Raw genomic sequence first — 27,357 nt, 5'->3', positions numbered from 1 at the left:
ACACGACTGTAATCAAACCATCTCGTTTGAAAGTCATATATCAATTACATTTTTATCAGCTGTCCTTGGCACCCCTTTTAAATGCGAGCGACTCGCTGAATGACCACTAGTGACGAAGATTTCCCAGCAGTACGCTTTGTCGGCCCTGCGAGCAATTGAACTATTACATAGAAAAATAACTTATGGAATCGCACCTAAAATCATCTTTAGATATTTTATCAGTTCAGCTCGACCTAATTTTGAACATCTTTTTTTATAGATTTATTTAGCCTTTTTGTCGCTTCATTTACTGTCTGCGATGGTTTGGTGCAAAGGGCTTTTCTGTTTCATCATGCAGATTCTATTTATCGCTGACTATCACATCTGGTTTCTTATCTCAAAAGGGTAAACTTAGATTTCACCCTTCTGTTCGACTCATAGCGTATTTATTTATTTATATGTAGTCTTACATATCCGCAGTGTATCTACACTGCGCTGAAAGGATCAGAGACGCTCCGGTCAGCACCCAGTAAGGCTTAACGGTGGGCAGTAACTGAGCTCGGTGTGACGTCGAAACAGATACTAAGACAAGGTTCCATGGCTGCGGCAAGTCCAGTAGTAAAATTCAGAAAACGGTACGATAGTAAAGTGAAAGATCTTAACAGCGATGATCTTATTAAAATATGTAGATAACTGATGATAACAGAACAATCAGATGCTTCCTGACGCTAAAAGCAAATGTTATCCCTCTATGCGTCGTTGTCGCATTTAAACCTTTTCCTGCAGCTGGCCACAAAGCTCAGTTGGTCAGCTGTAGACAGTGCTTCCGGCAGAAGCTGCCGTCAGCAGGTCTACGTAAATAGCTAAGTAACTGGGGATCCCATGTGCCTTTATTCTTAGTTCCGCCCAAACTTGCAGATCATAGGCAATACATGTATTCTCCACTAATGGTTATATTCCAGTTACTGATCAATGTGTACACGGTTTCGTACATAGAACGACAGTTTATTATGGACTATTGACGACCACTTGCTACGGCTATGTAGAACGCAAAACTAACTAGAGGTAAATTCCCGCTAGCAAAACTGTGCTTATAATTGCCTAAATAAATCACGTCTTTACAATTCGAACCAAAGAGTATCTGTATATATTTTGTTCTCATGTAAAATATACCTAATTAACGGAGTGAATATTTTCTAAAGGTCGGAACTGCAAGAGACTCATGAGCTACCATGCATCATTTGAAAGCATTTTTAGCGGAAACGAAATATTGTAATAGCGGCCAATTGTTATATTGCGGTTCTATTATTCTGAACCTCAATAGCATCCTGCATTCGACCTGTCTCTATAGGGGCCAAGACGTCAATGCCTATGTATAACGGCGAGTTATATATGACTCGCCGATCCGACAAGTGCGCCGCAGAATGACCTGATCGTTCCCGAGCAGAACATCGCCGACCGAAGGTTAAATGTATGTACATACATAATAGTTCGCATTATTAGCACGTATAAAAAATGATCTATTCGTCATCTCTAGAGGCGACCTACTTCTGTACAACTTTCTATTGATAACACAATGGTCACTGATAATTTGATTCTGGTAAACGCAACTCGTTGGGCAATTCCAAAATGAGCAGTACAAAAATGGTCCGACAGTAAACCCAGTTTATTAGCAGTAAGTAAAACACATTGAGAACGGTATCTTGCGGGCTTAGAGCTAATGGAAGAACTTCGAGGAACTTAGAGCTAATGTTATTGGTAGAAAATTTTCATAAAATATCTGCCAAGTCAACTCGTAGTTGAACTAGCCTATACATATATACACCATAGTTTTCTTATAGTGAATACACACCATCGAGAAAAAGTTAAACAGCATCTGTGCCATTTGAATATGTAGTAGATCTTTTCAACAGGAGAAAATTATTCTGATGAATGTTCTAAAATAGAATAAATTGGTCTCTCAGATACAGGTCTACAATTATGCCAATTGAAGCAGGTATGAAATAGCTCTTTAAAAGTCGTATATACGTTTCCGTATGTGATACTTTATGACCTATCGTTTGTGACACACTATGACAGCAGAGGCAGTCGAACCACAATAGCACCAACAAGCCTTCTCGTATCTTCCCCATAGTGTCAATACGGTTTGTTGCCATGAATAAGATCCCAGATTTGGATAGAAAGGAGCGATATCGATCCAAGCCAGCGTGCGACATTATGTCTAACTTCAGCATATTCTCAGAGACCAACTTCAAGCATATTCTCGCCTAGTTCAGAACTCTTGCAATACGGTTCCCCGTGTATGTGTTAAGACGCCTACAAGCGTTAACTGTGTATAAGTCTTTCGGCTGACGACAGACTACGATCACATGTTAGCGCCACAGCGAGCCTCATTAAACTGCTCATACTGGATTTCTTCAACGTGCGCGGCAAATTTTTCTATATCAGTCTTGAGTTTCTCTGTAGCAAACACACGACAAACACAAAGGAGTTAAGGTTAGAAATATTTTTTGAATGTAACTAAACTCGTAGACCCGCGACAGCAGCCAGATAAGAGAACTTAAGTACTCACAGAGGTACGGAGGCGATAATACGAAGCAAGAAAGAACTGGCAAAGTTTTCAGCTGAATCAACTTATGTTATTGTTATTGCGTTGCCTTTTCGACAGCATCAAGCGGCATTTAGCAGCTTTGTGTATTGAAATTACTAACCCGAAATCCAATATGGGCTTTGGGTAAGAGTGGTTTAATTTAGACAGCTACATGGCCAAGCATTTCAAAGCGGATAACTGGTACTGATGTAAGAGACTGTAAATGGATGGTAAAGACAGATGCGGAACGCATTTTGGTTAACCATAATTAGGCACTTCAGCAATGAGGGGCTGCTCTAAGGCGCTCTGAAGCAATGCTTAACGGTAATGCCGGGCGTAAGACTTGAGACGCATGAATGAAACAACATTACGTCTTCGTAGTTCCAATGCGCTTTACCGAAATAACTATCGTCTACAGACTAGGTTCTGTCCGAGCTGGCGAACTAGTCTTCAGGTTTTGATTCGGTCGTGTAAAATTAAAAATCAGCTAAAACACAATTAAGTCTGGCTGGTAATTTTCCTCGTGACGGATTTTAATTTATCACTTAGGGTTTAATTGCTCACTACTTAGCCTCTACCTACTATAAGCCAACAGGTCGGATCCCTGTTGAAGCTGTATATATCGATTTTCTGACGAAAAGGCATCCTTCAGCTATTATTTTTTCAGACTTGAGCACTGCCATCAGAAGCCAACCATTGTCAATGGTTCGTCGCGCTATTCAACTCCCTCCCCTCCCTACCAAAAGGCCGTAAATGGGAAAGACAAAGGTCAATAGTGCTAAAAACCTAGAACATTTAATCCAGTGCTTCTTTTCTATCTTCTCAACGGAGTCTTTTCGCGTCTTGTGTGTTTTGTCACATCGAAGGACGCACCCATTAATGCAATAAAGCAGAACTAAAACCACCAGCGATGCTCTCCCAGTGACTGTCTCCAGTCAGTCGTCATTACAATCAATATTGTGACAATCATGGCTTTTCCTTTTCTCGAAGAAGCGCATTTACCTGACAGCGAAGTTTCAATGTTTCCATTTGGTGACCGCTAGTGAGCTAAGCCAATGGGCGATCGTAATTATAGCGCTGGAACGCGTCTCAGGGCAATCATCGCAAACGACATAATACAAACTAACGTAATCCGTAATAAGGGAATACAATACAAAATAATTTTATTCAAACCCATAAACAGCGTGGAAGTCTACCAATGGGTCAGGGTTGGTAACATGTTCGCAAGCAGGTAGACACATGAATACACTCGAACGTTCAACGTTTCATCAGTCGTCATCTGATCTTGTCGATACGTAACCAGACAGATCTGCAATGGAAGCATCGTAATGGTAAACGAGCCAGCTTTGCGCGACGAGGGCTGGCCACCAGTAAAAGCAGCCTAGTTTCTCATTATGACGCTACGACCAAATGTCGCACACAGCTGCTTTCTACAACGTAGGCATATGGGTTAAGCAAACGCTAGTTTTACCACACGAATCCCATTAACGAAACGCAACGTAACGATGCGCTACTGCGTGGATGGACAGGCTAGAAGCAGCGACCATTACGATTTCCGTTATTACAATCGTTACTGTCTCTGTTTATTATGAACGTGTATCTACATGCAAATGCAATAGTCTATAGGCTATCTAGCCGACAACATGCTATAGACTATCGCTCTGTAAAAGTAGCAGAGACCTACCGCAGCTCCGAATTGTCCTACTGCAGCGCAAACATTTGCCTCTTGCTGCAAATCGACGGAGTCCTTAAACAGGACATGAACAACCTAATAGTATCGTAAACAAACATTGCGGTCGCTGCAGTGCTGCCGATCAGACAGACAAGTCGCCTATGATAGTAGATCCGATTCAGCTTTGCGTCTTTGCATCGTGCCACCGTCATCATTCGACGCTGCCACCTGCGCCGTGCTTGTCATTGAGTTTACCTTGACAGTGGCCAATAAACCGCGTAGCGCTACAGAAGTAGTCAAGAAAGCTAATAGCAAATGAGCGGGCTGCCTTAATTAACATACGCTATCTACTGCATAATAATAGTACATAGATGAAGAGAAGAAGACAGATGCCTGCTACTGTCGACGAAGATGGTTTGATTAAGGCATCGTCTGTTCTTCTAGACGGTTTGGGCGACGTCGTGAACTACAGGCGCAGGGCGCAGCAAATAACTCGATCTAGCTGTTTCTAAAAAATGAATTTAGCGACGGCTGTGCGATTGCCTATTTGGGTGCCTTCGCCCACATCACTCTAGGCATTTTTAGTAACATTAGTATTTGTTAACCGAACGTTATTAAAGGAGACGCCACAGATAATGGGTCATAAATACACGTCATTTTGACAACGCCATACCAGCCTAATCCTATCTGGAGAAGTTCTGCACAGTGTCCTTTTAAACACCGAAACAATACTTTTACGTTTGTCATAATAAAACTTAAGAGCAAAAGATCACTAGTTTTCTTACGGCCATTCTAGTCTTATAACTTGTGTTTGCAAAAAACTCTACTAGGCAAAAACACTTGGCAAATCAGTCATCCAAAAGTAAAAAAAAAAAAGACTTGAGAGCAAAAATACTCCCCTATATTCCTCTTTTTACACCAAACTAAAATACTGCCATGAAACTACCGCTATGTTATTGTGAACTTTAAGAAGAGTTAAAATCTCTTACTTCGAGAATATAATGAAATAGCCTACTAAGAGGTTTTTGCATATATTACATTATTTTTTTATGTGTTTGTCCTTTCTGCATAGATGCGTAACGCTCAAAATGTCATACACTTGACCCATTTTCCACTAGAAAATGACTTCAGCAAGATGACGTTTCAAAGCGAACTCACAGCAGAGCAATCAAGAACAAGATGGCCGACACTATCAGGATTCTGTTTAGCATGGCTTGACAAGACAAAGCTGGAACAGAAATACTTAAATCTACGCTTAGTTTTTGTTCGCCAATCTACAGGCGTGATTTAAGCATTCTGAGCTATCGGTGCCACTGTAAACGACAGCATCTATCTTGCTAACTGTCTCAGAGTCTTAGCTGAAAAGAGGTTCGACTATTTCTGTACCGGATCCGATCCTGATGAGTTCGGTTCCTGTTCCGTTCAGAACACTGCGGCTTTGCAACGAAAGTGAGAGGGTTGCTAGAATAAGGATAATTCATGAATCAGATAAATAAAAAACAATTTATTCTGCAACCCTCTGAACTTCAAGAGCATCAACTCAGCCAATAGCTAATGCGTTTCGAACCAATGGTGAGATTCGTCCTGCGCGCCGTAAAGCACAGGGTACTACACAAAGAGTAGCTAATAAATTTATAATAATGAGGCTTAAGACACGTAATTATCTATTGAAATCATCTTCAAAAAAAATAGTAATCGTATCATGAAAATCGCTTCGGTGAAACTGTGAATTAGACAAGGGGTTTTGGAGAGTGCTGTTGTTCGTGCCTGGTATGATGAATACTATATCCCTCAACCAATTAAGCTTTTTTCAACTAATAACAGAAATGATCTAAAGGATTTCGAAGCCCCACGGATAACCTGATCGATTCTGATTCATGAATGGACCTTTATGTTGTCTGTATTGATACCTGCCGGCCTTTATAGGAAAGGAAATACATCCCAAGAAGGATCCCCTGGAGGCATGCCGACGAGGCCTTTCTCCGTCTGGAGAATAGTCGTTTACGTTAACGCGGAATATCCTATTTTATAGGAAGATTTGTCCGCCCCACACTGTTCGATCTCACTACGGAGCGACAGATTTCAACACGGATGGAAAATCGGATATATGGTATCAACACACTTATAGAACGTCTTCTCTTGCCGAACATTTAGGAGTTGTAGCGTTGCAGAAAGCTTTGATCTGTCGCCAAATTGTTTGTCTGTATTCATGCATAAATTGCTTGGCAAACAATCGACCTAGGCAAGAATGATTCTCTGGCATGATCTCTCGAGGCTCTTAAGGCTCTTTTGGAAATACTTTGCTTGCCGTACATCGCTCTCGCGGTCGCGGGCAGTAGCAGCAGATACATGGAGCATTCTATTAGCAGTTAAGTTTCTTTGATGAGCAAGTGCCCAAGATATCTGTTGTTTAACATTGTTGTAACACTGTTGTATAAATAGATATAGTGTAGAATTTTTTTATACATCTCGGTTACAATTTGTGGAAATATGTCACCGTGGCAAGACCCCGTTCAATATACCGGAGTTCACTTTAAAAGCCCGAAGCTAAAGAACAAATAGGTAAAAGCAATTTGGTACGGCAATAGCGAGGAGTCTTGTTAGGTACAGCTAAGAACGAAGGACTCACAGTACATTTTTTTGACAAGGCTTGCCTTTTAGAAGCTTGGCTCCGGACAGACCGGACATGGCAACAAAGCGGTTAGGGTATGCGTAAAGATTTCCCCACCCTAACAGCTAGTCACCGTCGACCAGATCTTTTATATTATTACAGCGCACTATTTTTATAGGAAGTGACACACCATAAAAACGCGAATTCTACGTATTTTACCGATCGTTTTTTTTTCCGTTTTTTTTCGCTCTCAAAGTTAAATACAACAGAGGCCACAAATAGAGCAAGATTTGTTCAAGTGCGCAGTATGACTATGGCAATGGCAAATGGCTAGAGATCATCGTTTCTATCAGAAAAATTAATTTCTCCCTTGGCCGTCGTAAAGTAGCAATCAAAAATAGCATTCACGTAATACAAAATACACACATATGTATAATACAAAATTAGCAAGCTCTGTTGAAATAGTACCTACTGCTTGTTGAAAACACTTATGAAATAACACTCGGCCTGCCTTTGATCAGAAACCTGATTAAATAGAAGAAAATGAACACAGTTCAGCCGCTAGTTAAGTTATGAGATTAACTAAATATTGCTCTACCGACAAAGCACCCGGGTCAGTTTTTGAGGACTTTCCCTTAGAAATTCTGTCGTCAATCTATGATTTTCTTATTGGCGCGCTACACGCATTTGGTGCAAAGGAAAGTCAAAGGCTTCTTTCTTTATTTGCTGTACTATGCTATCGGACAGTCTATTTCACTTTCCGATCGATAGGTCCATTGATATTATTGAACACCGTCACGAACTACAGTCTCTTATCCGCCAAAGTACAAGCAATCAGATCAATTTTTGCCAAGACCTCTCGATCAAGCATGATAACACAGTTGGCCATCCGCTGATAAAACAATCTGTTAACGCTACAAAGTCAATAATATGATAGGATAGGCGAATAACAAAGACCAGGAGTAGCATACAGCTCTGGCAACATCTTCTTATATATAGACGTGTGTGCGTGTGTGTGTGTTTATAGCTTTATAACCATGTTACAGCGTCTCGTTTTCACTGTGACGTTATACGTAACTGGGGTGTAGCATAGGCTCTGTAGGCGTGACCTGGCGCGCAGATGGACCACGCGAACTGGATCCCATGACACTACGTACAAGACTTCATGGTTGAACGCCGCTAACATACGCAAACGGGCCTAGCAGACCTCTTGATGTTGCACTGTTTCTAATGAGCTGTTGGCGGGTGATGGGTGAAGCTATAATGGTTTACGCTGAATTTTGCTTTACTAAGAAAACAAAAACAAAGAAACTTGGATATTATTTACAGGATGTAGTCCATCGTGCTTTGACGCTGTTACTTCTACTGTGGCATTTCCTTCCATCTACGTTTTTCTCGTTTTAGGCAAATGTTTTGCTCTTGCAGATTCACGTCGAACCTTAGATTTTTGCTGACCTTACTGAAATCGCGCATACCGGGCTGCAGATGGGATAAATTTCGACTGTATTTTAATAACAGTTACGCGACGATGCTCAAGTATGGAACAGGCCAAACGGAGAAAAACTGTTCGTAGCGCATGAGCTTTTTCAAAGTCGACATACACGATCAGTAAATCCACGGTCACTGGTTGTCAGCGTCGTTATTTACTGAAACGTATTGCTAGGGAACAGGCCAACAAAAAGTTCATTGGCGATGTTTGGCCGCCATCGACTAGTAGAGAAGGTCATCACCTAAGCAACACGAAGGTCAAGGCGCGCTGACACAAACCGCACTTAATTGTGCGATTCAAGCAAAAGCTTCTTCGTTGAACACGTAACCTCTTGAGACTATCGAGTTCTACCTTCGCTGCCTTTTTCATTCACTGGACAACAACCAATAATACAATTTCGAATCGTTCGCTATAAAAGGCGCGATAGTTTGCCAATAGGCAACCTGCCTAAATGCCCTTTGAGCTTACGACACAGTTTGGTGTATATAACACAATTGGGAGAGTGACCGCTGGCAGGGGACATTTGTTTATTAGACACAGAAGGTAAATTGGCAAAATGGGTTCCAAGTGAAGAGAGTTCAGCGCGTGTAAATCGTTCCGCGCGTACACTTATTGAAATATATTCTATCTGATGACAAAATTTATTGATTGGCATAGTAACGACTACTCCCATACTATAAAGCTTGCTTGTGGCTTATGAAATTTTTTTTCGGTTACAAACCGTAATCAATGGCCTTTATAGTTTAAAACATTCCACGCGTTTTAAGTTTTTTGCTAGTAGTCACAGTCGCCTCGCACAGGACGTCTATTTACTTGAGGTAATTGGATGTTTGTAATAAATTACTTGACACGAACAAACGCATAGACAAGAGCTGTGTGCCTACTGTTTCTGCTCTGATATCAGACAAGAACCAAATCGCGTGAGCATTCGGGACCGGCCGTACTATGATCTGAAGTAGTTGGATGCGTGGGACGTCCTCATTTGCTGTCAATATATATATATATATATATACACTAACAAGAAGACCCCGAATAGTGCGTCCTACAAACGTAGCCTAACCAATAGAAAATGTAAGAGAAAAATTGTAACGAAGCTAGAATGGCGCGGGTATTTTGATGTTTAGGCCTTATCATATCTCCGAAAACAAACACGTGCTTCTGTGAAGTGAAGTTGGAGACGCGCTAAAAGGCGGAAATGAAAAAAACGGCATTTGCACATCGAGTATTTTTTAAGTAACTGACAGACCGCGACATATGAATTGCTGCTGTGATTGTATATCTGCACCATATTTTTGCAAATCTTTACTATGTATATGCGGTGATCACCTCTGCAGGGAGAAGAGGTCACGAAAAGATCAGAATCTTCTTCTATTAACAGACTACTTGGTCGCAACATCTCAGTCAAACAGGTAAATACTTAAATAAAAACAGATAAAATATAATTCAGTAACTAGCTGTAGTAATAGCGGTCGTCGTAAGCAGAGGTTTTTGGCTCAGCATCGGACTTCCCTTGCACTTCATTCTCTTCATTTCATTATTATCTTTACCGGAATTCTTGCCTTTGTACCACCAGCAGTGTCCCTATTTTCTGACCTTGTTCAGCATGTGATAGAAAAGTCCTACAGAAGACTAGCGACATCTATGTGTCTACGCGACGCCCTGCCCATCCCACTGACTACCTGTACCTTCATGTTGACGAATAGTGTCACGTGCCTTCGGTGTTTGCTAGTTCATCACTCTCGCAAGAAACGCAAAAGGTAAACGGGCTGTACGTTAAATAGGCAAGGATAATGAGTAAAACATCTACAGGTCACACTCACGCCGCTCCCGATGCGTCAACATCGATGTGGTCAGAGAAACTGAAAACGCTTTGCTTTTACTATATATATATATATATATATATGTTACCTGTGGCTTGTTAGTTGGAAACAGAAGGGCGTTAGTTGCGCGGACAGCCTAGCTTCAGCCGGCTTCTCACCTCATTCCAATGTAGGGCAGTATCTGTTTTGGGCTTATACAGCCTGGTCAACCTGGACGACGTTAGCCAAATATCGAACAAAAAGGTCCTTTAGCCGACGAATGGAAAGAGGTAGACCTGTCGAACGTGGAAATGGTAAACGAGGCTGAGAGATTTGGCAATGCTTGAGGTTGTCATGCTACTATGAAAACTCCGCCCTTCACGTTCAAGTAAAAAAAAACTTATCTCAAGGCCTTTACGTACCGTCATGAAAGCCAGTGGAGCGACGAAGGTCAGGTCCAACATAAGCATTTGGCCAGTTCACATTTTACCGTTATGCTGCTCTACTTGGTTTTTTTCTTGACTCGTCATTACGTTTGCTTACCATTGCACGACCTACCTGCTCCTGGTTGAGGCATCAGAAATATTTGAAAATGTGAGAAAAGTAATATACAAATTGGGTTTGTTGCCGGAGAGGCTCGACATTCATATTTGCATCGTAGACATTTTGATCCGGCTTAGGTGCGAAGCTCGCATAAAGCGATATCATTTTCAGAACCTCGTAAAACGACGGTCTTTTCCTGACCTTGAATAATATTTATTAAGGTTATGCACATGACCCTTCTTCCCGATCAGACAGAAGAGATAATAGCAGCTAACGTCCGGTGGCTCTCGTATGGACATTTGTAGGTTGTGCTGGCGGTCGGGTGGCGTACCACTTTGGCACGCAGAAGACCTTCATCAAGCTAGTTCAGCCGAGCCGCACTCTTGGTCATTCCGGTGGTTTTTACTCCGTTTCATTTGGTTAACACGTTAAGGCATCCACAGAGATGGAATTATATGTATGACATATTCTACCTATACATAAGAAGGTAGACTAGATTTAACTATAAAATGGTATTAGAAAATGAAGGTCGTGCTCAGCCTGTCAATTTTGTGGCCTGTGGCAAGCAGGACTCGGATTACTCGGATATGCGCTACTCAGATCAAAGGACAGCCTCTGCTGATCAATATAATATATTATCATTTGACATCGTACCCGTAGACTTACGACTATCCGCGTAAACCCAACGTTTGTTCTCTTGCCTGGCATCTCCCAGACATCAATCGGACTAGTAAAATGCTGAAGTGAGCTTTACTTCTAGAAAGTAATAATGTATCATTTGTTTAAACTCCATCTATGATCGTGGCAGGACTCCAGGAAACATACTATTAACACGATACAGATATAAACAGGAGTGACGCATAATACCGAAAATATCGGGTTGTTCCGGAACCGCTTTCGAGGTTGTTTCCAGAATATAAATGTGTGTCCGTAAAATTATCTGCAGCACCCATATTCATAGCAACGCGTCCATTTCATTAGCGATATTATATTTGTCTCTGTTGTCAAGAACTTACCTTCACTTGTGATAACCGTGCTAAAATTAAGTTTACCAGCGACAATTTTGTGCGGAATATAAAACTTCTATTTATATTATTACTGGCAATTCTTTAACAAAGCTAGATCATATATATATACATATAGGTTAGACTTGTTTAGCAGTAGCGTAATCTATTCCATGATGTGTTCTGAAGCGACCTAACAATTTTATTCTATTTCGTTTGACCTACCTTACCCCTGGGGCAACGTCACTTCGTTCATTCGCGCTACTAAGAAAGCGCTTGCTAACTTTCTTTCGATTTCCATCTGATTACATTACAGACGTATCGTTCAGTACTATAGGTCCATTCCGCATAAAATACGTGTACGTCAACAGTGAACAACTTGCGACTTTAACATGTACGTTCAGAACAGGTGTATTCTTTAGGTGTCTGTCTATATGCCTGCCAAGCCATACACCACTTACGGAGAAAGGTCAGTCCAAGCTTTGAATAAGTGAGTGGTTTAGCTATCAATTTTTACGTGTGTGTGTGTGTGTGTGTGTGTGTTTGTACAATTATAGCTATAAGGGAGGTAAATGGTCTAGGCATAAAAATTATCTTAAAACGTCAACAACAATACGAACGAAAGGAACGAATGGCTACGCTTGGAACCATTGTACGAAAGAGGGTTGTGTCCAAAGAACTATTCAATATAGGTTCAATATAGGTCTAAATCGGACGAAAACTGATGTTGAATGTCTCATTTTGATAGCAAACATCGAAACAAATTGCTATTGCCTTATGAGACTGTATAGCACTCAAGTGATTGCTCGTCGTAACATGGTCACCCGAAATCATCGTTCGTCAACGAAGGCTTGCCAGATTTTCTCTCTCTACCCCAGAGACAGGCGTCGATTTCAGCAATGCAGGTAGGCGAAGCTGCTGGTTACTGTTTTGAGCTCTTTAGGCATCTGCTTTGTACGTCACTAAATTGGACCGGCTGCATGTAGGCCCGGAAATTCATGGGCACGATCAGTAATTCTGTCGAGGCGTTCGTCTGCCTCAGACCACTTCATATTTGTCTTGTGTGTCCGCAATAGCTGGTAGTGACGGCACTAGAAAAGCCTCGAACGGAACGGGCCATTTTATGGAACGGAGTGAGATCTAAAAATGTAGCCCCTGCGGGCAAGGTGAGGAGCAGACGGGTGCCGACGTTGGGGGCATCGCTGGTGGTGGCCCAATGTCCATAGGTAATTGCGGCGACGGAAAAAAGGGACCGACAGAGCGTAGAATTTCAGATAAGCACAGCTGGAGTTTCCGGACGCATGTGGAACCTTCTAGTCAGCAGACGTCAATTTACGGGACGGACCCGCCCGACGAGCGGGAAAGCGGCCAGACATCGCTGTCTGCACTACATTCGCCGGTTTGCCCGCGCCTAGTCTGGGAGTCTGGTAGCTGGCCTGAGGCCTAATGGTACAAAGCTCTGTCCACTCAAGTTGAAAAGAGAATGGGATAGTAGACTAATAGATAACAGTGCACATATTTTCGTTAAAAAAAGTAGACGAATGGGCAAAAAAAGAAGAAGAAAAACGAATTTCAGGTAAAAGAAAATCGGACTAAATACAATTTTGTATTTATGGATTTCTCAGTTTGGTGCTCTTAGTATGAAAGTACTGGTGCATACTATTAATGCGTTGACCTTGTGTTCCCAAAAAAAAACTCACGAAAGAAATGTACGCTCACTGATGTAAACGCATAATTAAGTTTCGTTTCTTGATATTCAGTCCAATGTGTTTCTATTCATTTTTTTAACCGTGGGGCAAATAAAGAAGGGGAAAATAGAACTGAGCCGTGCTTAGACCGAACGCTAACCGCCGATTTTAATAGTTGTTATCGCTGATGGTATATGAGGCTATCTTAGGTATAACCCATGCAGAAGCTAATACCAGCTGACCCTTAGGGGTTGATCTTTCAGATATTAAATAATTATGCTTAAAAAGGCTCAGAACATCCCATCATACTTTTCTGCTGGAAAGCAGGCTTCTTGTCATGCGTTCTGCATCGATCGACATGACTGGCGTTGAGGAGGCTGATTCAATTGCACGACGTATTCAGGCCATCTTCTCTATGCAAGAACTACAACAGATGCGCGCGACCATAGAAATGGTCACACAAATACAAATACATAAAAGACCTTTTGGCTAGCTCGTTATCGTTAGAGGGATAAGTAGTTCAAAGCGATGCAATGGTTTTTCGTACAAACATCTAATGAATTGTTTGCACAGTTATTTTTAATTTCTCAATTTATCTTCAACAGTGGCGAATAGTCTAAATTTCACTGTAGACGGACGTTTATGTGAATCTTTATGGAGTCGTTACTTTTGTCGCGGCGGCAGATCACCTGCTATCGACTTCCTCTCGTAAACGTCATCTGTGCTACGTCTATTTTATATAAGATGTCTAATGCTAGACATCGTTTTTTCGTCTATTTTTTTTTCTCTATTTTTTGCGGTACCGTGTAAATTTCGTTGGCCAAAAACGTTTAGACAGCGACTGTGCCAGTATTGTAAAAGTGGCTTCGATTGACCTAACCGTCTGTCAGCCTTACTTCTCGACAGACGTAACAGCATAAAAGTATGAAAAAATTATTAGGCCGCACAAAGGACATACGAAATGCTTTTTTGCAAAATCCCGTTGTGTCAAATTTTGATCGTATGACGTACACAGTACGTGCAGCACGTCGGATGTGCAAAGCCCCTAAAGGCAACACGCTCACAAAACGTTCACGCAATGCGCACCAAATGCACCTACAAGTCAGTGCATTGCAGCATAACGGTATCCGCATGTGTGTACATTACAAAGTCGCCCAACTTCATGTTATACGTACATAAAAATTATTGGAAATCAATAGCCCGCAGCACTCAGAATTTATTACTGAAAATACTTCCGAAACTACCAACCAGCACGCGTACTTAGTTACTTTCCTTTTGATAATTGCTAGTACTAGTACTGTTTATCAACACAGAAATTCGGAAGTATTTGGACCTTCCAAAAAAATTGCTTATATACGGCGAAAGCAAAATCTGGGTATCTGCCGAATTTGGGATTCTCTCATTAACTTGAGGATTTGGATTGTATCAAATAAATAGCTAAAATACGTAGATTCGATCTGGCTGGCAGCAACGAGAAAATCAGCGACTCCAAGCTAAGTCGCTAAACTTGAAGTATGAACGGACTATGAACCCCAGTTCATCGTAGGAGTTGTGTAATTGTGCTAATTGTGTGTAATTGTGTAGGAGAGCCGACCTTTTTCTTATAGTTCGTCTCTACCGATGTTATAGTAGCAATAGCGGCCAATTAATAAAACTTAGCGTCATTTAGCTAAAATTCAGCTTTGCCGCACCCTTGAAGGGCTAGCAACCACCCTTGAGAGAGTACATGTTCTAGATGCTTGAGGTGAATATCCTGGAACGTGAACATATGTGCAGCGAGCAGTACTGGAAGTGGAAAGAGAAGTGGGCCTGATTTTGCCTTTCCCTGTTAGGCATGTTCAGTGTTCTTTGAAGTTAAATTATCGTACTGAGTAAGGTCCCGCTACATCTTTACTATCAATGATCGGGAAAGCGAAGCTTTTGAACGTGTCTGAAGCTGTTCATCAATGTCCTTTTGAAAAGTACAACAGAAACATTGCTATTATAGCTATTTTGCCCCTGTTAAGTCCATAGAAAGCAGAGGTGTTGTGATACTACGCACTTTTAGCGGGACTATTTGTCCGGAGAGATTTCAACGTTAGAAAGAAAACACCTCAAATCAAGAGCTTTTGTAATGGGGCATATGAAAATTCTAGAGTGCTTTTTTCGCTCACTTTGGTCATGTTCATTGCTGTTAACATTAAAAAAGCATCCCACAGCTAGAAAGCTCACAGAGACTGATTTGCTTTGTTCCAAATATCTAACCGAGGTAGACTTGCGAAGTGCCTGACTATGTGCGCGTTATATTTACAAATATTTTTTTTTTTTCTTGACCATAATAACTAAATTTTGGCACGAAAATTGTGCTTTTGGCTTTGTTATGTTCCATAATAGATTGGTTAACATTCAGGATAACGCAGCAGGATCTGCGGCCGTTTCTTCTGAGCAGCCAAAAGTGTCCAGGTCATAAGCAAACCGACTTTCTCTCCACATATATATGTATGCATTAGATAAAAGATACGTCGCGTATCTACAGAGGCTATGGACACGCTGGGAAGTAAATAAAAAGATTTACACATCGGACGCCCCTAAGAAATCCTCCTTGTCGAAGTAAAGTAAACTCGGAAAGAACACCGTTCTGTATATAGAAGAAACCCGTCCCGAACGTACTAACAGCTCTTTATATACGTTTGACACGACCCTCTGGCCCCGACTCCAGTGCGTCAAGATATCAAGCTCCTTCTATGATTCTTGTATTCATAGTACGTGGAACCTAACCGAAACCGGTAATTCTCTGAGGCTTTTTGAATTATTATCGCGCGTAAGTGCTATGAGATTAGATAGTAATAATGCGTCGTAAATAGAAATAGTCAAATTGGAGATAAATAAAGAAATTGGCCCTTTGAAATATGGCAGATCACCTGAATCCTATATAACTTTCAAACATTCCCCTTCCTTAGGATCTAGCTGTCGAAATGTATGTTTAGTGAATTATTCGAACTTGAATATTATCAACGTACTACTCTAATGGTGCATGCCTTGACAGTTACAGCTTTAATTCCAAGTAAGCTCATAACCGGCCAAGATTACGAGCAGAACTTAGAAAACATTGATATACTATCTGGCGTTGCTATCCGTTCATGATGCAAGGAACTTTGCTTTCTTTGTGATCTGCCTCCAATTTTATCCCGTTTCTTCGTTTTCGTCTGTTTCTGCGTGAATCGATATCCACCTGCTATTCTAGACTACCACGAGGATTATCATTCGAAAAATTACTAACCACGCTATTCGGCGCGTCGACTGTCTGGCGGTCCTATGGCATCCATACAACCCATACAGCGGGAAACGCCGACAACTGCTCTGTGTTGTCGTTGTCACTTATGCTTGTACCATACTGCTACTGAAACCAACGAGAGACCCTATCACAGATACTATTAGAAATCTACATGTTATCTGAGGTAGCTGCCCAATGACCCAGTAACGTTTTGACCTAGTGAAGGGTAGGGCCCTTCGAGAGGCTTACGGGAGTGAGTGCTCTTACGATGATGATAGTGGTGACATGCGTATTCTCATTATTATTAGATACTTGTTCAGACTATCGGTTTGTAATGATTTAGCGCACCACCCAAGCTATCCTTGGCTCAATCCCAAGCTGAAGACATGGAACGAAAATAATCGATACATTAGCCTTTAAATGTTATTAATCGCATTGGACGTCTGAAGGCGTAAGGAAAGACGGTTCGACTACAACAAGACGTTTAAGGCTACAATGTAAAGCCTGCGGTCACGCCCGGACTGTAAGAATTTAAAACGTTCGGTAAAAAAGGTTAATTATCAACAAACTTGTTACAATAGTTTCCGTTGAAATGCTTCAGATAAGTCATTAAAGGAACTAGACTGAAAAACTTACCTGAACAGGATAACGGATATGAATTTTCTTAATTCCGGCTAATCAATTGAAAACGCGTTCTTTTATTTGTGCACAGAAGCAAGTTAGAAAACCCTATGCATAAAATAACTTAGTTTTGCAGATATGGGCGACCAGTTGACTCAAAGAGCTCATTGTGGCTTTCAGTTGTATGCTACCTTGTTCCTCATTCATTTCCAAAACTTGGACAAGGAGAAACAAGTTTCCTGGATTCCTGGAACTTATACTCCGCTACCAATATGAGAAGAATTAGAAGGAAAAGCACTTAACTTTAATAATGGTAGGATTTCCATTGACATTATCGACCTCTATAGAACTTGTTTTGATCAGTATTACTATTGCTGGTTACATTTTCGATTTGTATTCTTCCTAGGTATAACTGTTATTCCTCACTAATAATTTCAGGTCTTTCGACCTTATTTTATTCGTTAAGCACAAGAATGACAAGGACACAGCTCATCCGCCATCTTACTCTTCATAAACGTCAACGGGTTTTCGACAGACACCTCAAGGCCTGGTCTCGCATTCTTTGCGTATTCTCCACCAACCATCTTGGCTTTTCCAATCCACCCTAAACGATAACACACACTAAATATGCAGTGTTCTTTCATCACCGGTCGTTCCTGTCTTGCTCGAAGCCTCCTCCAAAACCGTTTATATGCCTGTATTTCTTTACATAGCGCCTTCAAGTAACAATCCGTCCTCCCATCAACTGTCTATCTATTCACAGCACCTCGCTTTCAAAACGACTGAATGTTCTTGCTGTTTTGCGCCATTTTTGTGTGTGATACTGTTCAGCTAGCGCAATAATGCACTCACGGGCATATTCGAGTGTATCCATGTTTACAAATATGTTTGCGTGGGAGAATCGGTGGGTTACATGAACCTGCTCGGTAAGCGAACGTCAGCGGTGCATCGCGTCTGTTCGTCATAACAAGCGTTGTTACCGCTGCCGCTTCTACTATCGCAGATGTTAACATGTTAAGGACGGCAGCGTGGCATAATATGTCATCTAAGCGTGGACGTTCCCGCGAACTGCTACCGACTGCTGGTTTATGGCAGAAAGCGTCCAGTGTAATATGGAAACGTACCAGAGTTCAGGGCAGCAACGTGACGAAAAAAGCCAGATCACGCCACTGGCTGAGAATTAAATAATTCGAATTTTATGTCCAGAACTGCCGTTGGACAGTACTAGATCGGACGGCTAGCCTCTAGCATGAGCCTAACATGGTACAACTCACATGTGTCCTTCCCGAGGTTCACAGATAGACATGTTACTGTTGAAGTGTTATGGGAAGTTTGGTTTTTAATGGTAACATCGGCAAGAACTGTATCAGCTATTTTCGGCTAAAACTAAAGGTCGATTCGTTAGCAGACAGTCTGTAATGGATGACGAATAATCTAAAGCTACAGTATATAAGCACAAGATAAAGAAACAAAAATGGCAAGACTTTGGTACGGCAAAAGAAACTACCTCGGTAAATGCTAACATTAGTCGAAATTAGGCTATAACATTATAGTGATGTGGAAAGCAGTCGAACTAAGAAACTGCCAAGGGGCACCACGCGTTTCCCGGAAGATTATATACCTATAGGAACATATGGGCGCTTCCATAATGGCCGTACGCGTGTGCGGTCTGTAAATAAGAATCGATGGCTCAAAGAGCACGCTCAGTGTTGCAGTGATTAGTATATTATTATCATATTATCGCACGCGCATACAGCGAACGGTTCGAAGGTGCTTAAAATGGAAACAAAAGAGGTCAATTCGTTAGATAATGTAAAGCGTCCTATCCTGAAACAAACCTACGCACAAACGCACTCGAGCAGATTTCGCAGAGAAGTTAGAGAATTGCAGAGTATCATAATGAGGGTAAGATGATAAACGGGGAAAAGGCTAATATGATCAGATACGAAATGGAGGTCGGTAGGCTAAGCGGGAGGTTAATATCAGGCAATAATATACTTCAAAATAGTAACATCGGTAAAAAGCCCGTCATAAGAACATTTTCGGAGAATAACGAAAAAAAACTCGTTAAAAAAATTTAAAGGAACATGTACGGGTGCATAAATATTATGACACATATGCATACGTGTCTAGAAGATTCTTCTAGACAATATCTCCCTGTTTGGCTAAAAGCTAACGATGTGAAGGAATTCTCGTCAGTCTGAAGCGAAAAGTTGTAAACATTAGAGCCATGCGAGCTTAGATATATTTTTGTTTTTTTTTCCTATTTTTTTTTTTATTTTTGTACTCCATTTATTCTTGTGAAAATCTAGTCTATTTATAAAAAGGCACGAGGTCTTGTGTAGGACATTCTCCTTAGCGTCTTTGATATAATTTAGCCCCGTAGACAAAATAAGGTGATCGCTTAAGTTCCCTGCGAGATCCAATATGCATGCATAAAACTGTGGCTCACATTTCGTACGAAGTTAAACCTCTATAAGTAATTTATTGAAAGTATTTATAGTATTTTAAATTTGTCCTCTGTATTTTCTACGTATCAGATTGATGCAAAACACGAGAACTAACCGGTTTTTGACTGTTGAACCGAAGAAGAGGTAAAACTTCGACAATAACACAATATCGACTCTTATCCAGAATTTTAGTTAGTAGCATAAACAATAAAGAATATTTCGAATTCAACCACTTTAAGTTAGTGGAATTACTTGAGTCGTCCGCTAATACGAAGGACGGTACGTTTTGTAGATCTAGCTTCTCTCATCTCCGCCCCATCCTTGACCCAGCTCAATAGCGCGTAAGTGTGTAACTAAGGGTCGATTAAAGGTTGCATTAAAAAGTCTTCAGCTATTGTTCCCCAGTGACCTCGTCGTGATATACACCGTAGCGCGTTTAACCGTCGCAGCATACATATGGTCCTCGGGATCTAATAACTAATAATAACCCACATAATTGGGACGTACTTTCGAGGTCAAATGCTTTTCAATTTAATCCAAAATAGGATCAAGCATTTTCAACGTTCGTCGTCGTACATCGTACAACGTACTTTGTGTTGACATTTCATTTACCCACTAATGATTAATGCACTGTGAGACAGGTTTGTGAACGCTATTCTACGTCGTATATATCCTGTTAAACAGATATTTATTATTACTATCTAAACATTTTAATAGATTTCTAAGCCCTACACACAAAAAGCCGTGCAAACAATTCTGATGCCATATATGTATCGATCGACTGTCTTTTGTCGTTTTGTGCCTGCCCTTCCGATCAGAACGGTTAAATGTGATAAGGGGGCATCTTCGCTGCAGTTAAGGTAACCTCCTCTCGTCGAGGCCAACAAATCGCAAGTGGTCATTGACACTGGCTGTTCAGCTGAACTGTACCAAGTTAAGCTGGCCGATCCGTTATCGGCAGGACACACATCTGCCAGTCGACCTTCACAATTAACAACAACAAAACAATCCGGATCACCACCAAAAGAACAAGGCACGCCACTAACCTTCTGGTACCATTGTATCCACTTCAAACGATGGACGACACCACAAACCTAGCTCTACTTTTGACCGCCGTCACCGTCAGAATCATGGCGGCTGGGACGACTGTTCGCTCCCTAATATGAACTTGGAAGGTTCAATATATAATACTGTGATGACGTCAATGAGTTGTCACCCAAGGGGACGGAATGATCGAAGAAACAAAAGTTAGCGTTTACGACGCTCAGACATCTCAGCAAACGGTTAGTGATGAGCATAAATACAATCACTAACTGACATTAGAGATCTAATTCTACTTGAAGCGGAGAAAGCTTGAATCAAAGTTCAGCTATAGGGAACTCCAAAACACAGCGAACTACCAAAATTCAGTGTTTTATGAAATGCCCTTTTAAAATGCCATTTATAACTCTTCCCGACCTTAGATGTAGACTATAGCATTAACCAACTATCGAATAGTTTTTGCCCTTGACATTCATGTTGCTTTTCTATGAACTTCCAAGCAGTTTCAGTTAAGTTAATCTGAAAAGATATTGGTTATAGAAAAAAAAAAAGGTCAACTATAAGCACTTGGCCACCGAAGACTAATTTCAGGATGAATATATAATGCATATCGAGCTAACAAAAAGTAATAGTATCTGATTTTTTCAATTCCAACTAGACGTATTCTTATAAAATCGAAGACTATCAATACTCTGAGCTAGCTGTACCAAGTAAATCGGCCTATATCAGAAATCTATCAGAGATCATTCAGGGACAGTAAAGGCAGCATGGTCATTCATCTGACGAGATGAGTTATTAAGTATAGAGCTACTGATCTACTAATAGATTAAGTCAGCCCCACTTGCAATATCGTATCACGTGAAACACATTTCGACTCGCTTGGCATCGTCCACCGTGTATGATGTTTAAACCTAACCTAGGTATGGAAAGCAAATGTGCACGTAACGTTTTTTGAGCTTATGTTTCTGAACTGGATCAGCAAATATGTAAAGCCGATTTAGCTTCAAGCTCGTGCGCAAAGTGGAGCTTAATACAGCCGTTGGTGGTTTAATCATGCCGTCTCACTAGTGCATCTGCGAAACTAATGTTCACCGAAATGAACTGACAACTTATATACAAATAGGACAAACAGGCAAAAAAGAAACCTTAGGTCTATCAACAAGTGTATGGCAGGATATCCTCTTTGTTTTAGGAAAGGTCCAAAGATCGGCTCGTTATTGCAGTTACCGTGAGGAGAGAAAAGCCGCCCGTATTCACATTTTCACCTTCCACAGTTTAATCTAAATTTAGCCTAAGTACGGTCCAAATGTGGCCTACGCACATGTATACTTTACGCTGACGTCATTCTGAGGCTGTTAAGTAAAAGTGGAACTAGTTTCTGAACGCGACGGTACGAAATCAAGCGTAAATGATCTACTGGCAAGACTTACTACCGTCGCCCGACGTCACGGTACGTACCAACGTACTACCGACATAAGGATAAACAAGCTTTGCTTTCGTATCGAAAAAGGTATATGTATCGAAGAAATGAATACTTTGTATCCTACTGTGGAGACAAATGTTTAAGACTTCTTTTAGCTGTCCGACTACTATTTCGTATATGTGTATATATATATATACATATTCGTATATATATATATATAACCACAGTTGAAATGTATGGCTCTGCAATTAGTAGCAGTATATTCCCCTTAAAGTCAAATAATTTCATTGAATGTTGATTTTAACCGATAATTTGATTATTACCATTGTATATATTTCCGTTAGGCTGAATGAGTGCAGCGAAATCGGCATCCGTCGAGTCGCTTCGATCCGATGGGGCTGGTCCTGGGCGACACAAACAACTAACGGGTAAACTATGTGCAATATCCCAGAAGAGCTAAATAGCCATCATCTATGTTCCCGTTGCTTGATCAAGTCACGCATGTTGATGATGTACGACGCAGCTTTACCTCGCTGAGGTATGCCACTGACTGTCTATTATGTAAATGATGAGTACACATAATATATCGATTTATGACACCTAAACGCTTCTTCGATCGTTACCACTTGATCGGGCTTCACTTCTTACCTACAAGCAGTATCTTCAAGGAAAACTACTGAACGCGAAACGAGAACTTGATTAGGTAAGTTCAGTAAATAATCATGTAAGCACAATGATAGTTGTGAATAATATGAGTAACACGAAAATTGCCAACACTATATAATCGATTTAACCAGCGTTATGTAATTGGGGCCTTGGTGTATTGCATAGATCTAAACAACGGCCATTCCGTAGGTGAGCGTCACAACGATGGGGATTAGACACGTGGCAAGAAAAGCTAAGGCTTATAGTTCCTCAAAAATAGGAGTATTTTAGTGAATTCCCAGCTATCCAGATCGCGTAAATTCGTTCCGGGAAATATTTAATCGTCAATTTGACCAACGCTAAGTAACGTTGCCAGGTAAATATACTCGAGATAGATACAATGCTTGCCACTGATTAAAATGGTTTCAGTGTTATTTTTTTTTGTATTCTATTACTAGGAGCTACTGCTGCCAGGTCTGTGTTAGTGATACAACTACTACATAATTTGTGTAAACAAAAAGTACAATTTGTTTGGTCAGCGTTCCTGGCGACAGAGCTAACGGCTGTTGTTTCTATGCTGTTTTCTTAATGATATTGGTTCTAAAAAGCATGGGTTTTTATACATATTTACTGATAACTGGACGAAAACTTTCCAGCAGAGTAACCTGTGCTGTTACTCCACTGATCTATAGTGGATTATATAGTACGGCTATTAAAAATACACGCTTATCTCAGGGCATTGTAGGTGGTTTTCGCTAGCCATAGTTCAAAACTATTTTATCCGGATAGTATCCGGATCAGACGAACGTAGTAGCTACGCTTATTTCACACAATTGCTGCTTTTCCAACAGATATTTTTCACGAATCAGTGGCACCGATAACGGGATCCACCCAGTGGAAAGGTGTCACCGCCCAGGTAAACTTTCAAGGACTCTGTCAGGCCCGACTCTGAGCTAGCTCTACCCACGTACAGATAGTGAGGACAAGGGCGGCTGACAAAGCTAAAGATCCTCCGCATATTTGGCCTGGATCTGTAGTCAATATATTGGCATATTGGCCGCAGCAACTCGATGTCGCTTCACAAAAATTGGTTACCGTTGTTTGCGTCCTATTCTTTAAACAGCGAAATATTAAACAGGCCTACTAACTATCCTTATATATTTATTGTCCTATTGACGGGTAATAGAAACGAATGTCTGATGGCCCAATGAAACAATCTACTCGACGTCTGCGCCGAGACCCGTTTGTGTCTGTCGGTACATACACCTTCCAATAACATGTAGCACACAGTGTTTTAATTGAGAAATGAGCAAAAAATTCTAGATTTAGCACCGCTGCAAACAGCTACTTAGACGAAACACCCGTGCGATCAGTGTTGGCCAGCACCGTCAAAATCGTATGTTTCGTACGAAAATAGTCATCGTACGAGAACGAAATACGTTTGAGAAGTAATTTAGTACGCTTATACGAATATACAATGGAATATACAGCGCTTAACGTGGTACTCACCAAATTACAGTTGTTTTGCTTATCTCGTGTTCTATCAAACTTGTTGTACAAACAACACTGCCTTAATATATTGCAAAGTATCAGTAATAAAGATCAACCTTATAATTTGTATTCATTTTTTAACTAAATACAAATAAAAACTGCGCATGTATTTATTTGTAGATAGATATAACCCCAAAAACCATTCAGAGATCGATTTTTAGGAAGATTTATCTAAATATAAACACGGCGCTAGGTGATATAGTAGAAAAAATTTTTTTGAAAATCTAGTAAAGTTCGTGAGCATAACTTATATGGACTAATCTTGGGGCGTGATATGGGTGGCTAATGCGTCTCCCTTAAGGTGCGTTACTATCGATTATTCTATGGAATTTGTCGGAAGTCAGTATTTTCAATAAATATATCATAAAAAATATCATGAAGTCCGATTAGTTTGAAGGCAAGATTTTGTGAGTAAAATAACACGCTCCCAATCGAGAGCCATCGACACATATTCCACAAGCTGTGTTAATAAAACACATGATTCTTTTAAAACCGCACAATTCCAAAGATTTACACGAATCTTTGCGACTCCCTCTACACGCCTATCCCTTCAATCGCTTCCAGACATCCTGTGCGTTCCATTACACGGTGTATTTATTTCACCTTGAAGGTGAAGCCCACCATAGTTTGTTTCAATTATCTCGCAATCGCGTTGAGGATGCGGCTCAGCGTGTACGGGCCACATAGGGACATCTAAGCGGGTCGCTTTGCAAACTAGAGGGAGTAAAATGAAAATCAATGTTCTCATCAATATGAAAAAAAAATAATTCTCCTGGAAACAAAAAAGAAAAACACACAAAATTACATGAAGATTACTGGCGCCTACTAGGTTAACTGCATACTTACCGTTTGGATGACTATCAAACTGGCTTGCCTGCATGCATGAAGGAGAAAAGGACGCGCAACGAAGCTTTTTTCGGCGAAGTTCATTTGTTTTTTTTTTGTTTACGACTATTCGATAGTTGTTGGTACACAACTGAGAAGGCCCAGGCATAAGCTGCCATAGATAAGGCACATCACGTATTGAACAGTCACCTTTCGAACGACCTGCTCAAACCGGCCGCACTTCATAAGGTTGAGTTAGATTTAGCTCAGCTCCAACCAAAAGATATTGCTGCCCTATACTACGTTCCATAACGCCTTTTCTCGAAAGCTCAGGCGATCTCTCCTGCTTCCGCTTTGTCAGCAACTGCAAAAGGTCGGTCTCATTATCTGTTGACATTCGTCGTTCGTTTTCACAAATGGACGGACGGTTGGTGGGGACTGGCCGACCTATCACCTCCTTTCCATTGCCTATGCCGCACCTACAAACCGAACTGTTTTTCTTCTCTCGCTTTGTCTTCCTTACGACGCTTTGCCTTATCATGTAAATCTTTGTAAATAATGGCGGCGTACGTAGTTGACTATGCGAGCAGTCTCTGAATGAAGTGTATTCATGCATGCACTGGTAGTTTTTGCAGATACAAAGGCCACTCCCTGATCAACATCTCGAATATATGACAAGTTGCAGGACCTCGTCACTGCCAAACAGCGCCACCGACCGTTCCTCAAAAACTAGGCCATCTCGGTACAGTGTTACATTATATGACTGATAAGCCCATAGAGGCCAACAAGCACCAAGCGTCTTTACTTTTCCAGGTCATGTCTTTGGCTCGCCGTCACTAGTCTGGGCCGAGGTCAGCTTCCGTTGGTTTGCCCGTCCCTAATGTCACTAGGGCAAAATCGACGGTCCCCGAAAAATCTGCAGAAAATAACGAGGGACCCTAGGCCAGGGTCGAGAGTGAGATTACCACCTACTAATATCGAACATCCTGGTGCAGTGTATAACATGTACAAAAAATTATATTAACCCACTTTTATTATAGCTCCTTACATTTTCACACGATCCTTTTTATATGGAAATCATTTCATTGTGTGATTGAAATGCCTTTCAATTGTCACTCGACTTGAATGGATATAAAATTTTTTGCTCTGTCCTGTACGGTTTGCTTTCACCTTCTTGTGTTTTCAATGCGCAATGCATTACTTGAGAAAACTATCCGCTTCCAGAATGAAACAAATTGTTTGTTTGCCTCTGTTTTTTCCCAAACCGAGACGTGTTCTTAACTGTAGTGTCCAGAGACACTTACCATTGAACCATTAGGTGTGCTGTAATACCTCACCCATTCGGGCGTAAATCTTACTTTCTATTTCAGGTATCTGCAGACCTGTCCCGAAAGCACACCTGCATCTGTCCCTTTTTTTCACTCATATAAAAAACCCACGGTGATATAATAGCCACTACTAAATGCATGGTAATAGATTGCCAACGCTGAAAATCAGCGATGAATCGCAAAAGACCCTGTGAACCCACTGAAAGACAACATTGAGGGGTGAGCGTTGGTGTCTTGATACCAACACAGCGAAGCGACAAATAGCAAACGAGCTAGAGCTCGAGGAATACTGAGGAGGAGGAGGTTGAGGTCAGCAGACTGAGTCGTTGCCCCGCAACTATTGTCTCCGTTCGTGTGTGTATGTGTGTGTACATAGTGCCTTATGAGTATGTTAGTTTGTCTGTTCCGTGAGTCTCTGTGACGCTAGGCAAGACTGGCATCCATAGCTTTTCTTATGGTGGACCGTGGCAAACGACCTGATCTAAGATTTTGTTCAGTCAGTGGGTAACACAGATTGTGAGATATATATATATATATATATATATATACACATTACATGACCAAAGAAACAAATATCGTACTACCGCCCACAACGGTAAATGCCAGCATGGTATAGTGATGTGCTCGTAAAAAAGATGATTAAGTTTTTTTTTACTCCGCTGTGCACAGCTGAAAGCCTACTGGGGTGGTAATACGCTTGCCTAAAAGGGCTATAATCCACTTGCAGACGTTTGATTGGCTACTTATCGAATTTAAGAAAAAAATACGGAGGGTGGAATAAAAGCAGAAGCTGAGACGCATATCTAACAGCTATACCACTCCCAGCAGCTCAGTGCAGATGTAGC

General features: G+C 41.1%; 1 long non-coding RNA gene across 2 annotated transcripts; it reads right to left on the bottom strand.

Moving 5' to 3' along the window:
• Positions 1–1,624: 1,624 nt before the first annotated feature.
• Positions 1,625–26,859, bottom strand: LOC111272526 (uncharacterized). 2 transcript variants are annotated; one of them, XR_015315764.1, is made up of 3 exons: positions 25,206–26,859; positions 10,320–10,436; positions 1,625–2,439 (listed from the first exon to the last, which is right to left on the bottom strand). It is a non-coding gene; the product is annotated as an uncharacterized LOC111272526 (long non-coding RNA). The 2 variants fall into 2 exon arrangements; XR_002687569.2 differs by lacking the exon at positions 25,206–26,859 and adding an exon at positions 16,635–18,679.
• Between the last annotated feature and the right edge of the window lie 498 nt (positions 26,860–27,357).

The sequence above is a fragment of the Varroa jacobsoni genome, unplaced genomic scaffold (assembly GCF_002532875.2).
Source record: "Varroa jacobsoni isolate VJ856 unplaced genomic scaffold, vjacob_1.0 contig02493, whole genome shotgun sequence".
Classification (NCBI taxonomy): domain Eukaryota; kingdom Metazoa; phylum Arthropoda; class Arachnida; order Mesostigmata; family Varroidae; genus Varroa; species Varroa jacobsoni.
This window is presented reverse-complemented; position numbering and strand designations above follow the sequence as displayed.